The sequence below is a fragment of the Lycium barbarum genome, chromosome 5 (genome assembly GCF_019175385.1).
Source record: "Lycium barbarum isolate Lr01 chromosome 5, ASM1917538v2, whole genome shotgun sequence".
NCBI classification, from domain to species: Eukaryota; Viridiplantae; Streptophyta; class Magnoliopsida; order Solanales; family Solanaceae; genus Lycium; species Lycium barbarum.
In genome coordinates, this window is record NC_083341.1 from 133788773 (window position 1) to 133811721 (window position 22949).

Sequence of the window (22949 nt, forward strand, 5' to 3'; positions counted from 1 at the left end):
AATCTGTATAAAAGTGTACCTTTAATGCTATTTTGAAATACGACTTATAAATGTTGTTAAAATTTTAAACGAGAGTAGAAATGTATAATACTGGTGGAAAAATAATAATTTGTGTAAAAGAATATTCTAAATGTTAAATGAGACTTAAAGATATTCCTAAGACCTTAAATGAAAATATAATAATATTATTCAAAAATATGATTTGCAGAAAATAAGATAATTTACCTATGAATAATAACCCTTTGAAATATGATTTGACAATATGATACTTAGGTAAAGATGATATTATGTGAATATGGTGGTGTAAAAATGCCTAGACTTATATTCTTAATAGGACGCAAAGGAAGTGAATTTTATTTCTTACTAACTTATTTAATTAATTCGGCTAAAGATATGCATAGTTGAACGTGTCTTAAAAATAAGGTTTATAAAGAATACTCAGATTAATAATTTACATATTAGTGACGTTTTTTGAAAATTCTAAGATAGTAAAATAAAGTATGATTTCTTTGACTTGAAAAATATGAATTTGCTATCGAATATCAATTATACTAAAAATAAATATTATAGATTCTATAAATAATTTTTAAAAAAATGAAACTTCATGGAATTGATTATCATTAGTTTCCTTGAATTAACTACCCATTATCCAACTAAACTCCACTAATTTGCTAAAAAGGTTCATCTAGATTAACAAACAAAAGAATTAATCATACAACAAAATTAAATGCACAAAGATAAAATAGAAGAGCAAAGAAATTAAATGGGCTCAGTCCGTTAAAGAGTGATGTTGCCTGCTACTGTAGCGGTTCACATTTTATTGGGCTTTGGCCCAGATTCTGCATTCTATTTGTTGCGGGCTGACTCGAGAGGAGGTTTGTTGGGTTTTAGCCCAACACCGAATGCGGGAGGAGATGAGTCCCTCGGACTCGTATGTGATGTTCATGCATAAAAAAATGGAAAAAAGAAAAAGATTAGTATATAATTGATAGATGAGACTAAACATACATAATGTAATTTCAAAACAGACCATAAAGTTTAGGCACTGCCACAATCAGTAAATTAATAGTACCGACCATATAGTTTAAGCAGAAATGAAACGCATTTGCCCACAGAAGCATGAAGACTCTTACACATAAACTTACGGTATTTAGGAATGCTCAAGGTCCCATAAGAGAGGCTTGAGATATACCATCCTTTATACTAAGTACACTATGGTGTCTATGCAAAGGCTGAATCAAATGGAAATCACTGGTGGTGCAAAACTTATGCCCAGCTTAGACAGAATACGTTAACATTCTGCGGGGCATACAGAATTCAACAAAAAGCATCCAAGCTACAGTAGACACCTTTCAAATTTATTTAGTATAGGATTACCATATGATGAGCCCAACAGATTTCAAACCAAGCGAGAGGGCCGCTGCCATCGAGCATCAGCTGAAACCATATTTCTCACCAAGCCAAATTCCCAAAATATAATAACAACATGTGCGGGAAAAGAGAGAGATAAATACACCAAATAGGTTCGGGTAGAGGGGGCAATATACCAGGCAGTTTGGGGTATACATATCATGCGCAGCCTCAGTTAAACAAGTATAGCAGAATTATTTAAGAAAATAAACCCATGTAAGCGAAGTATATAGGCAGTTTTAGGAAGCACATTATGCAGGCGGAGTCTCTTGGGTCTAAATATCAGTTTTAGTAAAGGTGAGCCCAAATGTGAAACTAACTATATTTTCCTTTGTCATGTTTTTATAATGCCTAACAGCTTAGCAGATTAGAGGATGAGGTATGGATCAAAATAGAACCTACTGATCGCATAAGCTTACCACAATCATACTTAAGGTCTCACCATATGAAATTAGTTGCACTCAACAAAGACTAATTGAAGTAAGGCAAGGAAGTACAAATTATGCTTCTTTTCCTCAGTTTTTGTAGACTAAATAAGGGTAGGTTGATGTTACCAAAAACATGATTCATAAAAAAAAGAAATGATTTTAAAGAGGACCAAACAGCAACATGGCATTCTACTTAACACTGAATGATGCAACATATACTGTTGAAACTGTCGAGAACCCAACTGTATTCAAAGGGACCATTTAGCGTTCGTTTAGATATGGATAACTCCTCAAACTGATCCTGAGCAATCAGATAGCTAAATATATGTGAAGTGTAGCATCAACATATGACAACAATTCAGGCATAACTGATCTTGTCTTTAGAGGCAATAATCATGCACTCAGTAGCAAAAAAAAAATTCCCAAAGGGGGACAGCCATCAGCCCACCAGAGCCCCAAGGAGCATTTGGGTTTTAACAATTCCCCATGTCATGCAATGAAAGAAAGGTGGAGGAGGGAATATTTGCACACAAAGGTTATAACTAGACTCTATAAGACACAATACCATCATTTGGTTTAACTTCTAGTGGAGACAAATTAAAGTGATAAAGAGTCGAAGTCTCACAGTTTTAAGGAACTAATGGTCAAATTCAAGGAATACTTAGGAACGACACCTCAAATAAATGAAAGATACGCTAATGCTAAAGTTGATGTGCTGTCACAAGAAAGGATAATGCGGTAGCGGTGTCGTTGAGTCTCAAAATGAAACTCATCGAATCCAGTGTTCATGCAAACAAAGAAAGACACAAAGGATAAATATTAGAAAGCGATATTTTTATACTCAACAAAAAATAAAACACCAAGAATTCCTAGTAAACAATGGCTAAACATAATTCTGAGATGCATAAGGGTCTGAAAAGTACTTTGTTGCATTTTTAGTATTCAAACAGGTTCATACCACACGTACATCTGAAGCATATGTTAATTTTTAGCATTTTAATATCATTAGAAGTTACAAAGCAGCTCCTTTTATCCATTACACCGCAGCTTTCAGTTACGTGAAAAACAGAAAACAAACGTAGTGAAGTGTAATTAAAGTTGTCCAACAAAGCAAGATCTCACTCCTGCAGATATTCCAGTGAATAATTCCTAGCCACCATTAAAGCCATTAACATTGGAAGCACATCGCTAAACACAAGATCCCTTTCGAGACACTAACAGGAGCTTAAAACATGTTTGCTAACATTTATTTCATGTATTCCACTCATGACCCCAAACTAAAACGAAAGACGGGAACGAGTGAAGGAGTTGGATTGACCTCTTGTGATGCAATGAACCACATGAACAACCAGAGCATAATTTCTAATAGGCTTCTAAATATAGCATTTATTAGCTAACATTCAACATATTTATGCAGAGATGAACACCTTAACCATATGGCTGAATATTGACTCCTTGAACTATGCTAATGAAACAAACTATAATGGGCCATATAAGGATTTTGGCAAAGAAGCAGATAATAGTCAGATTCAGATTCCTGAAGCAATATGATGATAAGTTTCAACTAACAATAACATTAAATATCTCAATCATTCGAACTGGACATATTACATATTAGGGGTGACAGACTGAATCATTTACAAGCAACGAACGGATCTGAATATGTGATCGTATTTGAAGTATCTAATGCTAGCTCGAGGTTGATAGATTAAAACAAGTTCCATTATCAGGTCATGTAATTGGATAATCCAGCAATTAAAACTAATAGAGGCCCAGCCTGTCGCCGAAAACAGGATGAACAGCATACCCATGTAAATAAGGACCTAAAAAAAACCTAAACTCACTGAATACAATATAAACTATGAGACTGCTTTTGCCTTATCTATTTCTACCCATTATTTATTCGAAGTAGAATCTGGAAGTTGGACATATCAAACGAGGCACATTAACTCGGAGAACAGATTGGGATCGAGATAGCAACACTACGGATATTTGTGACTACTAATCAACAAATTCGACTAACTATCGGAACGGGCTGATTAGAGAAGCCATTACGTTTAACTCCATATTCTGAGCTGATCTATTCAAAACCAACAGATAATCGCAGAACCAAATAACTACTGAAGCAAGAAAAGCAAATAAAGGAAAAGATTGGAAAGTTATTATTTTCTTCTACATACGGACATTTTCAAACCGCCTCATTTCTATATCAAGATGAAATTGTGAAACTATAGAAAATATTTCTGTACCTGATTACTTAATCATAGTTGAAATTAACCCTGCTAAAGCATAATGTGATATCTGGTCGCATAATAGCAGTAATTCGGACCCAATAAAACAATCTTTGATCAAAACATCAACTCACAAACATTGTTTAACTAACATAACCAGCAGTTAAATTAAACATTACTCGTTACTAAACCGAAATTAGACTAACTAAAACTTGGACATACACAATACTACTAAACTGGTAAATTGAAAATTAACCAAAAACTGAAGCAACAACATATACGAATAACATCACAGATTTTAAATTCGAAATAAAAGAGCACGCTGACCTTTTGTGGGTGCAGTGAAGTGGGTATCGACGTCTCGAATCTATGCTCGAACTCGAACGAACCCGAACTCGATTAGAATAATTAAAGTTTCAAAACGAAGAAATAGAAATAGAGTAATTGTTCCCCCACGGCTAAAGTTCACCGGGAAAAAAAATCAAGTGTGGAAAATGGTGTGAGTCTCTCAAAAAATACTGAAAACAATTCCCAGAATCTGAAAATCCTTCAAGATACCGAAAAAAATCCCCCCTTTTGACAGAACAATTCGTCCTAGTTTTATAGGGTTTTCGATTCGGGTTTGAGGAAAAGAGAGAGGAGCGTAGGAGTCAGCGGCGTGGGGGACAAGGGGAAGTGGAGAGGAGCGGATAACGTGGGTGACAGGGGAAGTGGAAGAGAGCGTGGAGAGAGAGAGATGAGTGAGAAAGGGAAGGGAGAGAAAAAGGAGAAGATGATGATGATGAAGGAGGCGGAAAATGAGGGAGAAAGAAAGAGATGAGAGGTTAGGGTATTAGTATGTTGGGCCGGGTCGGGTCAAAAGAATGGGCTAGTCCGTTTGGGCTGGCCTATTAATTTTAAATGTGGGTTGAAAATGTGGGTTAAGTATTAAAGATGTGGCCTAATTATTTGGGTATGAAAATGATATTGTATTTGTATTTTTGGGCCATTAATTTGGCTAAAAAATATTGGTCCTTCCTCCGCTATTTTAATTATTTTCGGGCTTCTAATTTAATAACTGGTATAATATATATTATGTAAAGATAAATAGTAATTAGTATATAGAAAGTAAGGATTTACAAAGTGTTGTCTTGTAATTAATTTAACGATTCCAAACCCGAAAGTGAAATGACGATGAACATTTAAAATTTGTGATAAATTAATACTTGTAATGTTAAAATAAAAGTAGCGAATATAAATAGCAGTGAAAATAAAGTATCTAGCTCGTCAATAAATTTAGACGTCCGAGTGAATAAAATTAAATAAAGGAGGGACAAAATTGGGTGTCAACAAGAAGTTGATTGGTAATGAATTATTATGTTGTTAACACTTTGTTTGGATGATTGTTATGTATTGTTTTGACATTTATCGTATTGTATTGTATTGTATAGGACCAAATCAGTGGTTACATAAAATAATACCTTTTGTCGTTACATAACAATAAAATTAAAGTAACAATCAAAGCAAACATTATATTTAAACTAACAACATAATATAATACAATAGGTAACAACCATCCAAACAAGTTGTAAATGTTTATGAATTGTTAATCTATATAATTTTAAAAGTGTGAATATATATGTTAAATAAAAAAAGATTATCTTAAAAAGAATAGTTAAAGTTCTTCTTTTCATAAATACATAAGCTAACGACAAAAATGTAAAGTTTGTTGGAAAATATGTGGTCGACGAATCTACTCTTTAGTTTAATTTTATTGTAGTTGTGTTGGCTATTTGGTCAACTAAAAATATATCACATATTCAAAATAGAGTTCCAAACAAATATTACTGCTGAATTTCGATTCTCAAACTAATTAACTTAACAAGTCTTTGCCATCACATAATTCAAAAGTAATTAACTTAAAAATCTTTGCCATCACATATGCGTCCTTACTATCACATATTAAATTTACTGCATATCCCATGTTAATTATTCATAAGATATAATACTACATAGTTCACATATTCCCTACAAATTATTAATTAGTTAATATAATTTATCTTTCATTTCAAGAATAATGACTAATTCAGTTTGTACAGACCGGACTCTTTCATGGATCCGAATATTTCCCCTGGGCTCGATGTTACCCCGGCCCCTGATGCTTATCCGGGGCCCGATGATCATCCGGGGCTCGCTATTCACCCGGGGCCCGCTGATAGATTAGTATTGTTTTTGCAAGACAATCATAGGTCAGAGTTATTATGGGCCGGTACTATAGGAATATCTACTAGGCTCCGTCCCGTAGGCTGCAGAGCACTCCCCACACCCTCGCGTATTGGAGATATTGTTTCGGGGCGACATCTACCGTTGCGTGTCCATTGGTCAGGTACAACATGATTGGGCGCTCATCACAGCCATGGTTGAGCGGTGGAGGCCAAAGACACATACCTTCCATCTTCGCACTGGTGAGGCCACGATTACACTTCAGGATGTGGAGGTTCTTTTTGAATTGCGGGTAGATGGAGAGCCACTACACACTCGGTATTAGCCTCCTCCTGGTCAGACTTGGGCGACAGAGTTGACTAGACTCACCCACTTTGTGCCTAATGCCGAGGGCCAGATTTCGGGACAGAGTCGGATTAAGATTAGTTCACTCTGCACTTACTTGGAGGGTCTGGATCCGGTTGACGACGGCACTCCGCAGGACGATGTTGATCGTTATGCCTGTTTGTACCTGCTTATTATATTCGGGGGCATCTTGTTCCCGAACTCATCGGGTGCTTTTGTCAGCTTACGTTTTTTGGTTTTCTTGGAGCATCTGGACCGCCTAGGAGACTACACCTGGGGTAGTGCTGTTTTGGCGTTGTCAGAGATATGTATGGATTTTTTGCTCTTCTCCAGGTAATATTTTAAGTGTGCCTTCCTTTAATGTAGACAAACCTCTTGAAATGACGACTTAAAAATTGTATTTTCTAATATCGCTTACAGTTATGGGCGTGGGAGAGGATGCTGCCTTTTCAGCCCGTACCTAGGCATCACCTCGAGATTGACATGCCTTATGCGAGGAGGTGGACAACATGTTTTGACCGGGATGTGGATACGCACCACAATATTCTTCCATTCCGGGACCAGCTTGATCACATGACGGTCGATGCGGTAAAACTATTAAATTTGCATTAATAATTTAATTAAACGTCTTTTCTACGTAGTGATCACTGATATGTATTTATATGTTATGCAGCTATTTATATGGACATCGTACGCTGCTATATTAGATGGTTTGCCACCTTTCTGTAGGGCAGGTCAGGGGGTTTGGAGGTCGCGGTGTCCATTGATACACCTAGACATCGCAGAGGATCACATGTCTGAGCGTGTCTTACGACAGTTTGGGCATACACAGAGTATACCCCCTGACGTCCGTCATGAGCTCCGACACTACCAGCGGGACGATCGGGCTGCCGTTGATGATGGTTTTCTGGCTTTCATGGATGTCCAGCTCCACCGTTGGGAGAACAGGTTGGGCATTTTAGCGGTGGTCGGCCATTTGACTCCCATTGAGCATTACATGCGATGGTATAATTGATAACGTCCAAATCCACCCTATTAATTAGAATGGGCACGGTCGTATGCAAATATAATTTACCCAACTATGAGTCGGGGTCGAATCCCACAGAGAACAATATATAGGCGATTAAGAAAAGTAGGAATTATCACCAATAATAGCTATGCCAAACAATAGATAATATTTTGGTTTTTGGAGAAAAGTATAACTAATGCAAAAATGTAAACTAACCTAGAAAGCAAGTAAAATGATCAATGGCCACAAGCATGGATACAAGGGAAACTACGCTCAAGTAACGATCCAATGTACTTCATGATTTACAAATAATGGTGAGTTTATATTACTTAGCCTCGGATAATGACTCTAAATTAGCTTCTTCCGAAGACTAACTAGACTACCTAATTGAATATCCCTAAAGCAATTAGGAGCATTAAGAACACCCGAATATGACCACAAGTGGTGTTGCCTATCCCTAGGTCGATTTCCATTAAATGAGGGTTAACGCCCCAAATTCTTGTTAATTAATCTTTCCCAATCCCGAGTTTGCCTCTTCCAAGTTTAAATCGAAATAAATGGGCAAGTCTTAGGGTTAGCTACTCCCTTAAGAATCATTCAAAATGAGATTAATTAAAGAAACAATAACCCACTTCATTAGGAATAAAATCATTCAACACATAAGCAAAACAAGATATTCAATCCAAACTTAAATAATGTATGCTTCCATAAACAAGGTTCAAGTATTGAAATGAAATACTACACACATAAATATTCAATACAAAATAAGGAATTGAAGAAAGGATTAAGAAATATCTCATTTAAGTGCTTCTAATCTTCTCCTCCAATGGTGTTGGTGATGAAACCCTAGCCTCCAAGTTTATGTGTTATGCCAAAGATGAAAATCTTTTGCCCCTAGCCTTCCTTTTATGTTTCCCAATTTTTCCAAGTCCAAAAAATGACAAAATATGCCCCAGATTTTCGTTTTTGCAGTTCTGCCCGTTTTTTGCAAATCTGTCCCATTTTTGCAAAACTGTCCACTTTTGACAGTTTTGCAAAACTGTGCAGTTTTGTCCAATTTGACCTCTTTTTGACTTTATTTTCACTTGGTTTCTTCCGATCACTTCTAAATCACATAAACCTGTAAAATAGATGTAAATGATATTAAATACACTATTTTCTCAAGCAAATATAGCAAAAATATAAGATTAAAGAAGAGATAAGTTGGTAAAATACCAACTTATCAAACCCCCAAACTTAAACTATTGCTTATCCTCAAGCAGTTCAAAACATAAAATCTCTTTCTAAGGAATTGACTCAATAGTGCACTAACATCATACCAAGTTAAAAAGTCTACTTTAAGCACAAAAACATGACTTTGATTGGTACTAACAATTAATTCAAAACATATGAATCACCAACTTCTTCTTAAAAACTTCATTTTCTTTTCAAGTGCTCAAACACCAAGTTAATCAAAGTAGCAATCAAGTCATGACACTAAGGCTTCAAAATTTGCCTCCTTATCACAAAACAACTTTCTTTTGTTCATTCCTCTCAATTGGAAAATTGAACAATTTCACAACTTAAATTCTCATGTGCCCTCACACTCAAGAGAGAATCCCACACTTAGAAAATGTAATTCAAAACACAAATGGGATATTAAATAGAAAGAATTAACTCTCTTCTTTCACAAAGATGTTCAATTGCACAAGTAGTACCATAAGCTTGCCCTTCATGTATTTCTCCATTAATATAGACACACTTGGTTCAAAATCAATTAGGACTTAAAGGGTTGTAATGTAGGCTTTTGGTTAAGGTAGAAACATAATTTGGAAATAGTGACTCAAAAACCTCCCTAAGCACTACAATTTTCAACAATCAAAGCACACTTCCTTTGAAAATTTTCCACCCCTTTCTTCATTTTTCATTTCACCACTTAGTCTTCCCATTATTCACACACTAGTTTTTTTTTTCATTGCACCGTAACACCGTCGACGAACCGTCGATCTTGTTACGGGCCGTATCTCCAACCGTAACTCAAGTTATTCATTTATAGCACAGGAACCGTAACTCATTCGACGGACCGTCACACGTGTTACGGTCCGTAACACCTCACCGTAACACCACCCAAATTTCCAGAAAGTTTACTTGGAATTTTAATGGTGTTACGATGGGTGTTACGGTCCGTAACACCTCACCGTAACGTCATCCAAATTTCCAAAAATTTTACTTGGAAATTTAATGGTGTTACGATGGGTGTTACGGTCCGTAACACACGTTACGGTCCGTAACACTGAACGACGGCAACCATTTAACAGTTCAATTTTTTTTTCTTTTTTTTTCGCCTTTAAAGTAACTCCCACATAACAACTTTTTCCAACCATCACCCCCAAACTTAGGCATTTCGCCTATGTTTGCACTTTCAACGCACTTAAGGAGGTAGGGTACCAAAAGATGGATCAATGAAGAACAAAAGGTTAAAGCTTGTAACATGGTTGACAAAGAAAAGGTTAAAGGCTTAAAAGGGGTTGACTAGGGAAAATATGCAAGGGTAAGATATTTAAGGCACAAAAGTGGTTCAAGGAAGGCGTAACATCATTTTTCAAACCAAGTGTAGTCTAGGATTTCGCCTTGAAACTCATTCCGGGCAAGTTCTAGACCACAAATAATGCAAAAGAACTCACAAATAAACCTCATCACACATGGCACATGAAAACTCAAGTAGAATATGTATCCAAGAACCAATTGAAACAAATGAACTCAAAAAAGTCACTCATAACCTAAATAGACTAATTAGTGAAAGTAAGAGCCAAAAATTAAATCTAAAAGTCACAACAAGAAACCTTACTTCAATCATTTTTCTTTTTCAAAAATCAAGAGTTCATATGTTAAGGTTTAAATAAGTTGGTACCAAGCAAGCCAAAAATTAGCCAAGGGGTAAAAAATCACATCCCAACACCATTTTTACTCCTAAACTACCTAACTAAGAACGGAAATAAAATAACAAAAGTGACTAATCCACAACATGCAAAAAGAACGAAATTTTCAAAAATTTGAGCAAGTTCCATTTGTAACGTTTATCCACAGCCACACCAACAGTCACAAAATAAGCCCGACAAGGGCACACAATCAAGCATAATCAAAATATAATGTACTACCACATGCCACCCCCAACTAAAAACATTGCAGTGTCCTCACTGCACAAGCAAAAACTGGACAGTTTCTGCAATTTTCAGCAGCTACTGGTTTGGGGCTGTCCGAAAATTCGACCTGCTCAAAATAACTCCAAAAATTCTGAAACTTTGCAGATTAGTCAAAAACCATAAACAAAACTATTCCAAAAAATCAAATTTCAAAAATAATTTAAAATTTTTAAAACGATGGGTTGCCTCCCACCAAGCGCTTAAGTTAACGTCGCAACACGACGGTTACCTTTTACCACTTTTCCCTCCATTTGGAAGATATGAATTTGCGCCCCAACTTTGAATCAAGATTCCAGTGATGCTCATGAGGCGGTGGTAGGAAAGCAAAAAGGCCAACTCTCGGGTGTCGCATTTTGCACTTCTTGGCCCTTAAGTGAGGCATGCCATTTTGTCTTCTTGGCATAGCAAACTTCAAAATAAAAACGCTTTCTTCTTCATCTCCAAAAATCTCCATTGGCTTGATTGGTTCAACTTCCATATCATCAACCAAGCACAATGTTGAAAAATGGTTAGAATGTGGTCCAATGCGCTCAAATTCCAAACTTGCATGACTTTTGACATCCTCACCCAAAAATGAACTAGAGTTTTCAAAAACTATTTTATGAACTTTTTTATGCAACTCTAGTATCATTTCTTCAACTTCGGCATCTTGCATTATTTTTGGATTGGTCGGTAGGCAATACATCATTAGCTCGTGAAAATCAATCTTGACCTCTTCTTCATTGGAAACCAACTCAAAATTACAATCCATGACCCTTTGATATTGAGCATCACATGCTTCAACTTTTGCATTCAACTCGGTCTTCAATTCTCGGATAGCAATTTCAAGTAGCTCTACTTCTTGACTTTGCTCAACATGCATTTTTAGATATTCTTCCATCATCCGTGGAAAGCCTTCACGGTGATCCCCATAGACTTCAAGATGTTGAGCTTGATTCATTAGCCAATCTTGGCTCACAATATCCACTTTGTCAAGTTTTTCTTCATGGTGAGAATCGTCAAAGCTTGTAAAAATCCTAACATGGTGAAATTCATGTTTTGGATAGCTTCATCATCTCCATTTTGAACTACTTCCCACCATTTGGTCACAATTTTTTCATATTTTTCATTTCTCCCCATAATGCCACTCAACATTTTCTCAATTTCCTCTTTTCGAGAATTGGAGATTTCTTCTTTATGACTTAGCTCATTTTCTTCAAGTTGAACCACTTCTTCAATTTCACAACTCTTGTTGTGGTCACAAGAATTTTCGGGCTCATCTTGTAAATTTGAAATCTCTTCTTCAACTACTTCATTTTGAGGAATAGGCACATCCATGGAAATTGAAAAAATTTCATCCTCAAGTGATTTGTTCATTTCTAAAATGGATTGCCCGATGAGTTCTCGCTCCTCCTCCCTTTCCCGGTCAAAGTATGCTTGGAGCAATTCCATGACACCTTCATATCCGGTACATTGCCCTTCGTTTGCCATATCATTGTTCCTATCAAACTCAAAAGCACAACTAGTATTTTCATTAGAACAACTTGGGGGAGGGGAAGAAAAATAATTAGGACAATCACTCCAATGTCCATTTTGACCACCACATATATTACAAATATTCCCATCATAGGATTGAGACGGTGCACACATCTCTCTCCCGGGAGCATTTTCACAATCTTGCCAAAAGTGAGGTCCTCCACAATATGGACATGGGTCATCAAAGTATGAACAACTACCATCCAACCAATTTTTATTATATGATGCCATTTTTTTATTTTTATTTTTAGCAGAAGCAAAAACTGGACAGTTTTGCAGAAGCAAAATCTGGACAGTTTTTCAGAAACTGGACAGTTTTGCAGAAGCAAAAACTGGACAGTTTTTCAGAAACTGGACATTTTTTTAGAAACTGGACAGTTTTTTTTTTTTTTTTTTTTTTTTTTTTTTTTTTTTTATAAAGCAAAGAAAGTTTGGACCAAAGCTAGTTAGCTTAAATCCCAAACTAACCCAAATAAGCCAAATTGTTCCCCGGCAACGGCGCCATTTTTGATAACGTCCAAATCCACCATATTAATTAGAATGAGCACGGTCGTATGCAAATATAGTTTACCCAACTATGAGTCGGGGTCGAATCCCACAGAGAACAATATATAGACGATTAGGAAAAGTAGGAATTATCACCAATAATAGATAGCTATGCCAAACAATAGATAATATTTTGGTTTTTGGAGAAAAGTATAACTAATGCAAAAATGTAAACTAACCTAGAAAGCAAGTAAAATGATCAATGGCCACAAGCATGGATACAAGGGAAACTACGCTCAAGTAGCGATCCAATGTACTTCATGATTTACAAATAATGGTGAGTTTATATTACTTAGCCTCGGATAATGACTCTAAATTAGCTTCTTCCGAAGACTAACTAGACTACCTAATTGAATATCCCTAAAGCAATTAGGAGCATTAAGAACACCCGAATATGGCTACAAGTGGTGTCGCCTATCCCTAGGTCGATTTCCATTAGATGAGGGTTAACGCCCCAAATTCTTGTTAATTAATCTTTCCCAATCCCGAGTTTGCCTCTTCCAAGTTTAAATCGAAATAAATGGGCAAGTCTTAGGGTTAGCTACTCCCTTAAGAATCATTCAAAATGAGATTAATTAAAGAAACAATAACCCACTTCATTAGGAATAAAATCATTCGACACATAAGCAAAACAAGAGATTCAATCCAAACTTAAATAATGTATACTTCCATAAACAAGGTTCAAGTATTGAAATGAAATACTACACACATAAATATTCAATACAAAACAAGGAATTGAAGAAAGGATTAAGAAATATCTCATTAAAGTGCTTCCAATCTTCTCCTCCAATGGTGTTGGTGATGAAACCCTAGCCTCCAAGTTTATGTGTTATGCCAAAGAGAAAATGTTTTGCCCCCTAGTCTTCCTTTTATGTTTCCCAATTTTTCCAAGTCCAAAAAATGACAAAATATGCCCCAGATTTTCGTTTTTGCAGTTCTGCCCGTTTTTTGCAAATCTGTCCCATTTTTGCAAAACTGTCCACTTTTGACAGTTTTGCAAAACTGTGCAGTTTTGTCCAATTTGACCTCTTTTTGACTTTATTTTCACTTGGTTTCTTCCGATCACTTCTAAATCACATAAACCTGTAAAATAGATGTAAATGATATTAAATACACTATTTTCTCAAGCAAATATAGCAAAAATATAAGATTAAAGAAGAGATAAGTTGGTAAAATACCAACTTATCAATAATCAGATTACACGCTGATTGATCGGCAACCCAGCTTTGCGTCCCCATAGGGATGTAGATACTCAGCACTCGCGGGACAGTACGAGGCATTGGTAAGTTTATCGTATTTAGATTTATTTAATTGCTTTAATTGTTACGTTTTAAAAATAATTTTTTTTTTCTGTTGAACACAAATGCAGCTGGTGGCCATACAGTGTTTACGCATCTTGGGGTTAGAGCATATGCCTTACCCTGGGCTTGCGGGGCTTGCAGCGGAGATGGTACGGATATCCGAGGATGGTATCCGGCAAGCAGGCGAGATCAGACGCACAAAGGAGCTTGTTCCGGAGGCTGAGTATCAGGCAGTGCCAGGAGGAGGACCGGTTGCTCCCAAAGGAGGAGGCCGTGTTGGCAGAGGACGCCGTGCTGTCGGAGGAAGCCGTGCGCGTAGAGGACGGGCTGCTGCTGCTAGAGGATCTTGTAACACCTCGTAACTTCGGACGAAAAGTTTGAATCATAAGATGATAATATAATGGAACCAATATGACGGTTATAGGAAGTGTTTTGAAAACCAATTATGTCATAAGAAATGTTTTTGAGCAAAGAAAAGTTGGAAGCCACTCTATGGGGCATGTTTGCAAGTGAGTTTATAGATGATCTTACTTCCAACGACCATAACCCCATTATTAATTTGGAATTTGGGAAAACTTCCTTGATGAAAGTTGTATCCCTTTGAAATATCTTTCCAACGGTATATTATGGGCCTTAAACGGACATCTGTGCAAAGAGTTATGCCTATTATACGACAGACTGTCCGAGCAGAAGAATTTTGACGGACCATTTGACGGTCCGTAAAACATTTTGACGGTCCGTAAAACATTTATACGGTCCGTCAAATGGTCACAGAGAATGATATTTTGTTGGTCAATTTTACGGTTCAATTTTACGGTCCGTAAAACAATTATACGGTCCGTAAAATTGACTCAGACCACCGTAAAATGAGCACAGAATGTCCAAATCACTGGAATGGTTTTACGGTAAGTTATACGGTCCGTAAAACCATTATACGAGACGTAAAACCCACCGTAAAATGAGCACAGAATGTCCAAATCACTGGAATGGTTTTACGGTGAGTTATACGGTCCGTAAAACCATTATACGGAACGTAAAAATGGGCGTAGAATTGCCCGATGGTCAGATTTTAAGATGTTAATAAGAGACCCAAACCCATTTTTTTTCATTCCCATTTCTCCTCCACGACTCAAGGGTTCTCTAGAGCCATCCAAACACTTCATATGCAAGAATCCAAGTGAAACTAAAGATCCACTTCATCAATCCACAAAACTAAGTGTGAGAAACACATCAAATCCATTCAAGTCAAGAAATTCCATGGAAGGTGGAACTAGGGTTTTGTTCAAGTGAAGCATTTCAATTCAAGGCTTATTCCTACAATAACTAAGGTAAGTTTTATGATGTTTCATGATGATTAAAGTGTTGATAAGTTCTTGGGAGAATAGTAAGTGGATTTGATAAAGAGAATTATATGAACTATGCTAGAGTTTTTGAATTGTTGACTTGGGATTGTTGTATTCATATGGGTGATGAAGAATGATGTTAATTACATCTAATTAAGATTGTAGAATGACCTAGAAGTAATAGAATGGGGATTGGGTGAAGAAAACACCATTAATGAAGGTTGTGGAGCTTCATGCCCACCAAGTGTTTGATAAAATGCTTAGATGAACAAAACATGGATATTATTGCTAATATAGAGTCTCTATGACTTGTATTGCTATAGATTAAAGTTGAAGGGATTGAAGGACATTGTGATACGCTCAAAAGCAGGAAGTTAAGGTATGTAGAACCTCCATCCACATGTGGGAATCTCTACGTTCTTCCCCATGATCCGTTCTTAAAATCTATGAAGTTCAAATCCTAGGGCATTAAACTCAACATATTGGTAGCCCGTATTTATGTATTTATGTACATGAATCTTGTATCTATGTTCGTTATTGTATTCCTAATCTTCCATTACGGATATTAGGAATCTTAGCTTAATACATGAATCATGAATTCTTCCTCATGTGTTCTCAATATGTTTACATGAAACTTTATGATTTTATCTAGCAAGTTACAAGCATGTTTTCAAGTCAATTATATATATGATTTCGAAATATTCTTATTACTCATGAATCAAGAACATGTTTGCAAGACTATGACAAGTTATCTTATGAAACTATTTTACAAATTATTTTATGAAACCATGTTTACAAAATTATTTCATGAAATCATGTTTACAAGATTATTTCATGAAACCATGTTTACAAGATTATTTCATGAAACCATGTTTACAAAATTATTGCATGAAACCATGTTTACAAGTTATTTCGTGAAATCATGATTACAAGACAAGTACAAGTTAATTCACGAAACCATGTTACAAGTTATTTCGTGGAATCATGATTACAAGTTAATTCACGAAAATCATGGGCTTCTTAGCCAATTATATTATGTTTATGTTTTTGGGAGTTGCACGAATTACCGAGAAGGCTCAGATAGCCTGAAACTATGTAGCCACCATAGGACAAGGATCGCTCCGCCCAGTTAGGACGATACCTTAATTTCACACTGAATGGTTCCATCAGGTACGTTACTACCTTATACCCTGGCAAGGTATAGGGGCTCTGCTGGTCCGGCGAGGTACCAGACTCCACGTATCCACGTGGTGATATCATGTGTCGGTTTATGAAATGCTCTCCCTACTTATCATGTTTTACTCATGTTATATATATATATGTACTCATGCTCATGCTCATGTTCATGTCCAAGTTTTCAGTTTCAGTTCTTATCATGTTATTCCATGTCCCATGTTGTTTCTTTCGGTTGCTTTACATACCAGTACATTCAATGTACTGACGTCCCCTTTTATTGCTCGGGGGCCTGCATTTCACGATGTAGGTACTGATATACAGGACGACACATCTGCTCAGTAGGACAACATTCGTATCAGATTATTGGTGAGCCCCATCTCATTCGGGGTTTAGTCAACTTTTGTTTTATGATTAATTATGCATCTAAAGGTATGCTGGGGGCCTTGTCCCAGTAAGTATGTTTTTTTTTTTTTTCAGTCAGACTCATGATAGAGGTTTCATAGACTAGACAAGTCAGTTATGTCATGTTAGACATTTGGAGTCGTATAGCCATTTTGGCTCACTCATGTTTAAACAAGTATTTTATTAAGTATTATGACTTAACATGTTTTATAAAGGCTCATCATGCATTCACGTTATATTCCGCATATGTTATGTATCATGATGATTCAGCAAGCCATGTGGTTCGCTCGGTCACATGCAGTCAGGCACCGAGTGCCGTGTTACGTTCAGGCCATGGTTCGGGGCGTGACAAAACTTGCAGCCGTGTTACTTTTGTAACTTTTTTTTTTGTTGAGGCATTTTGATTCAAAATGGTTTTTTTTTTTTGGGCATTTTGGTTCTGGACTCAGCTTTACATGAAGAGATGCACAGAGTTTAACTTATATATCCCCACTGTCACATCACCTTTACCTTTATAACGGATAGCACATCTTATTTTCAAAATTGCAGATCTCACTTTTAATAGAGAGTTACTTATATATTTTTTGGATAATCTGATAGTGTTAAAAATTATTGCAATATGGATGTTGATTTATACAAGTTAAGCTCAATTTTACCTGTATATATAAATATATATTTTAGGTGACCTGCTGAAAAGTTACTTTAATTGGCCAAACTACAATCCCAGAAACAGTCAGCAAGACTGAAAAACACCTACACAGACAAACCAATAGTATCATTTACATAACAAAATTGCCAAACTTCTTGACTTTCTCTGCCACACTGCCACCCAACTTGACTTTTTTCTTTCTGTTTTCTCCTCTCTCATAATAATTCAAGTTGTTTCACAGTCTTTTTCCAAAAAGGCTTCTTTACAAGGTGTTTTCATAAGGGGTCTCTTTGCTTTCCTCTCCCTTTTTATAAATCTTGAATTTTCACAATCTGTTTCCAAAAGGGGTCTTTTTACAAGTTCAAGACTCTTTTTTTTTTTTTTTTTTATGGAGAATATAGAAGAAGGATTGTTATTGAAAGAAAGAGGAAATCATAAGGATAGTGTTGAATTGAGATGGGAAGTAATTTGGGAGGAAGCAAAAGAAGTTGGTTATTTGGCTGGTCCAATGATAGCAGTGACACTTTCACAGTATTTCTTGCAAGTTATATCATTAATGATGGTTGGTCATTTGGGTGAACTTTCTCTCTCAAGTACTGCCCTTGCTCTTTCTCTTGCTGCAGTTACTGGGTTCAGCTTTCTTGTGAGTACCTATTTATGATCCTTTCTTTGGTTACGTGCATGGACAATCAGAGGGGGAGTCAGGATTTCTATTTTATTGGTTCTGGATTTTAGAACGACTTCAAGCAATAATTTAATTCTAAATTTAATCTGTACATATTTAATATTAAATGAATATCCTAAAACAATTCTACTGTTTGGGCAAAAGCATGGGCATCTACCTCCGTCCCTGCTGACAATATAAGTGCAATTTGACCAATTATAGTAGGTTCAAACTCTATTTTCCAGATAACTATAGTAGGTTAACATGGAGAGTTATAGTTACATAGAATTTAACTTATATGCACCGATTGTCAGGTTAACCTTTACTTTATACTTTATAACAGGTAACATGTCTTATTTTCAAGTTCAGAAATTTTACTTCTTATTGGAAGTTACATGTATATATGTTTCAGGTGACCTGATAGTGTAAACTTCCCATCTATGGTTGTTTCTTGTATTTGGATTTAAGTGTTAGGTTCACACTCTTGGTTTTCAGGAAACTATAGTAGGCTTAACATGAAAAGTTACATGGAGTTTAACCTATATACGCTCATTGTCAGGTCACTTTCACCTTTATAGTAGGTCACACGCCTTATTTTCAAGATGCAAATCTCACTTTTTATGGGGAGTTACCTGTATATATGCTTTAGGTGATTTGATAGTGTTAAAAATTATTACATTGTCGAAGACGATGTTTATAAGTTAGACTTAGTTAGTTAGACTTAGTTACATATAGTTGTTGGTCTACTTGTACACTATCAGTGGAATTTAACTGGTTGTAGCAGGTTCTCGGTCTATAATAAATATCGAGTGGATAAAACTTAAACTCTTTCTTCTTTCTATAACTTGTAATGTTTACAATTTTGGGAACTTACTACAGTATTTTGATGTCTGCGAGGTTGTTATATTTCAGCATCAGCAGGAATAGAAATGGTCTTTGGGGGTGTGTGGGGAGGGGAAGAAGTGGGTTTTTTTGTTGGGGGGGGGGGGGGTGTTGTTGAGCAGGCATTGTATAAACTTTAAGCAATGAAGATATAAAGTATTTAGTTGAATAGATTCAATTTGGTTATTCCCTTTTTGTTTGTTCTCTAGCTTTCAGTCTTCACATGAAGAGAAAAATTGAATGGGATTAAGGTAAAACATAAGTAAAGGAAGGCCAAGGAGAAACCAAAGAAGAATAAGAATGTGTTTGAACTAGAGTTTAAAGGCAGTCTTTTTTTACTGTTTTATTTTTTCAACTTAGAGGGCATAGTTGTAATTCTAGTGTGATTAACAAGCTTTGGTTTTCCACAAAATAGAGCTGATAAGTTTTTCTTTGCTTTATAAATGAACAAACTGTGTAGTAATAACTGTTTTTTTAACCATTTTTTGTGCCTCTCCACTGACTAAAATTTAAATGTGCCGTGTAGTTAGGAATGGCCAGTGCACTAGAAACTCTTTGCGGACAGGCTTTCGGAGCTAAGCAATACCAAAGACTTGGTACTCAAACATATACAGCCATTTTGTCTCTCTTCATTGTTTGCATTCCTCTCATGGTCTTATGGATATATATGGGAAAGTTGCTTACATTCATCGGGCAAGATCCTCAGATTTCTCACGAAGCCGGAAAGTTCATTAAGTGGCTTATTCCTGCTCTCTTTGCTTATGCGAATCTTCAGGCACTTGTTCGGTACTTTCAGATGCAAAGTATGATTGCTCCAATGCTCATAAGCTCTTGCATTACGATATGCTTCCACATACCATTGTCTTGGGTGCTAGTGTTTTACTCTGGCTTAGGTAATATTGGTGCGGCGGTGGCTATTGGTATATCGATGTGGTTGAATGTGATAATCCTTGCTTCGTACATGAGGTTGAATTCTGCTTGTGCAAAAACCCGTGCACCAATGTCATGGGAGATCGTCACGGGAATGGGAGAGTTTTTTCGATTTGCCATCCCTTCTGCCATCATGATTTGGTACTTCTGCAACCTCCCTCCGTCTATTTTAATATTTTAATTAAACTTTTTTCGCATGTATTTTCGACAAAATGCATGCTACGTGTTGTATTTTGTAGTCTTCAATGGTGGTCATTTGAGCTGCTTATCTTGCTATCCGGGCTATTACCGAATCCCCAACTTGAAACTTCAGTGCTATCCATATGGTATGTTCTGAATCTCTCTCGTAAATGATTAGTTCAGTTAGTAATATTATCTAAAAGGTCCTAGAATTGCTAATTTATTGTGACATTCCATTTTGCAGCCTGAACACCATTTCAACCCTTTATGCAATTCCATATGGTCTCTCTGGTGCTGTAAGGTATGAATTTAATCCAACTTTTCACGTCCATGTGGGTTGTTTCTCAAATATGTGGATATTGAACTTCCTGTTTACTTTCAGCACTCGAGTTTCTAATCAATTAGGAGCTGGAAATCCTCAAGGAGCTCGTGTCTCCGTGGTTTCTGTAATGCTCATAACAGCCACAGAGACTATTAGTAAGCACAACTCTATTTGCCTGTCGAAACGTATTTGGCTACATTTTCAGCAACGAGAAGGAAGTCGTGGACTATGTTGCAAGCATGGCTCCTCTTCTATGTCTATCGGTCATAACTGACAGCTTGCAAGGAATCCTTTCAGGTTAGACTTTTTCCACATCTAGTTACTAGAAGAAAATGTAACACCTACGAGTTTCAGATCCCTTTTGCCAGAAAATTGTACCATGTATATTGGTTAATCTTTTTCCACATCAAGTTACTACAAGAAAAGGTAACAGATACCAGTGGCAGAGCCACATTACGTACCAAAAAGGGGCTCAACTGAATTCCCTTTGCCGGAAAATTGTACTATGTACAGTCAAACCTCTCTATAACAACATTTCACTATAACGGCCAAATATTTTTTGGAACCGATTTTTCATGTTATGTTATATTATATGTTCTCTATAACAGTATTTTCGCTGTGGCAGCCAAAAAATAGCGGAACAAACAACGCCTTTATAGAGAGGTTTGACTGTATATTGGTTAGACTTTTTCCACATCAAGTTACTACAAGCAAATGTAACAAATACCGGTGGCGGAGCTACATTTACCTAGGGGGTTCAATTGAATTCCCTTTGCTAGAAAATTGTACGATGCATATTGGTGAATTCTTTCTTAACGTGCATATATATAAATTGTTGAATCCGCCACTAACAAATTACAGATACATGTCAAGAACGGGTGTATGACTAATTGTGGTATTATGCACATTCTAGGTGTCGCGAGGGGATGTGGTTGGCAGCATATCGGAGCCTATGTCAATCTTGCTTCATTTTACCTATGTGGAATTCCTATTGCTGCTTCATTGGCTTTTTGGCTCAATTTTCGGGGGAAAGGGTTGTGGATCGGCATACTTTCTGGTGCAGCTCTGCAGACTATTCTACTCTCTGTGATCACTTGCTGCACAAATTGGAAAAAACAAGCTGCAATGGCAAGGGAGAGGCTTCTTGCTGATGAAAAATTATCTATTGATCACAGGCTGATGTAATTGAGAGGCCTATAGATGAATTCAACTACTCACTGTTGAAAGTCTTGAAGGAGTTACAGAAGGTTGAACTAAAAGAAAATAGAGAGGTTCCAATTTAGTGAAATTTTTGCCGCTTGTCACCTTTTTTTGGGGACAGGTGTTTAATAAATGACACTCTTTTTATTTCTCTTGCAGCTTGTGACGGTAAACTGAACGATCCGTAGGAATATACTTTTTATACAATTGAACACTAATGAGATATATTATTAGAGATTCAATCAGAAATTAATATTGTCAAATTAATACCTAATTCACTGCGACGATTTCACTAACTCAACATTGAAGCTATTGACAAGATGTCCAATTCAATCTGTAATAGTGTTATATTTCAAAAAAATTAACACTGGAAAAAGAAGAGGATCGGAATCCATGAGAAAAAAAGAAGAAGAAAAATGTGGCATAACTATGGAAGTCGTAATTCTTTCATATTTAAACTACTTTTATGAAAAATTTACAAAAATTTCTCTAATAAATAAGTACTCCTACAACATATGGGGGTTTGACTTCAGACTCCTCGGTCGAGTAGTGTATGAAGAATTGCCTGCGAATGAGCAAAATCATGCATATGCTAATTAGTACTAGTCCACAAAGACCAAATAATTTGAAGGCTTTTTGTTATTTCATAAGTGGCTTATTATTTATTTTTTATAGCTATCTAGTATTTGGAACCCAGATAACTAATTCAGATTCAGGCAGCATAGGGACCATAATGTCACGCCCCGAACCATGGCCTGAACGTAACACGACACTCGGTGCCTGACTGCATGTGACCGAGCGAACCACATGGCTTGCTGAATCATCATGATACATAACATATGCGGAATATAACGTGAATGCATGATGAGCCTTTATAAAACATGTTAAGTCATAATACTTAATAAAATACTTGTTTAAACATGAGTGAGCCAAAATGGCTATACGACTCCAAATGTCTGACATGATATAACTGACTTGTCTAGTCTATGAAACCTCTATCATGAGTCTGACTGAAAAACATACTTACTGGGA

The 22949-nt window shown here is 36.4% G+C and overlaps 1 pseudogene; it reads left to right on the forward strand.

The window, feature by feature from the left end:
- LOC132641661 (protein DETOXIFICATION 14-like) overlaps window positions 1–22135 on the forward strand; it is a 48588-nt pseudogene extending 26453 nt beyond the window's left edge.
- Window positions 22136–22949: the final 814 nt, after the last annotated feature.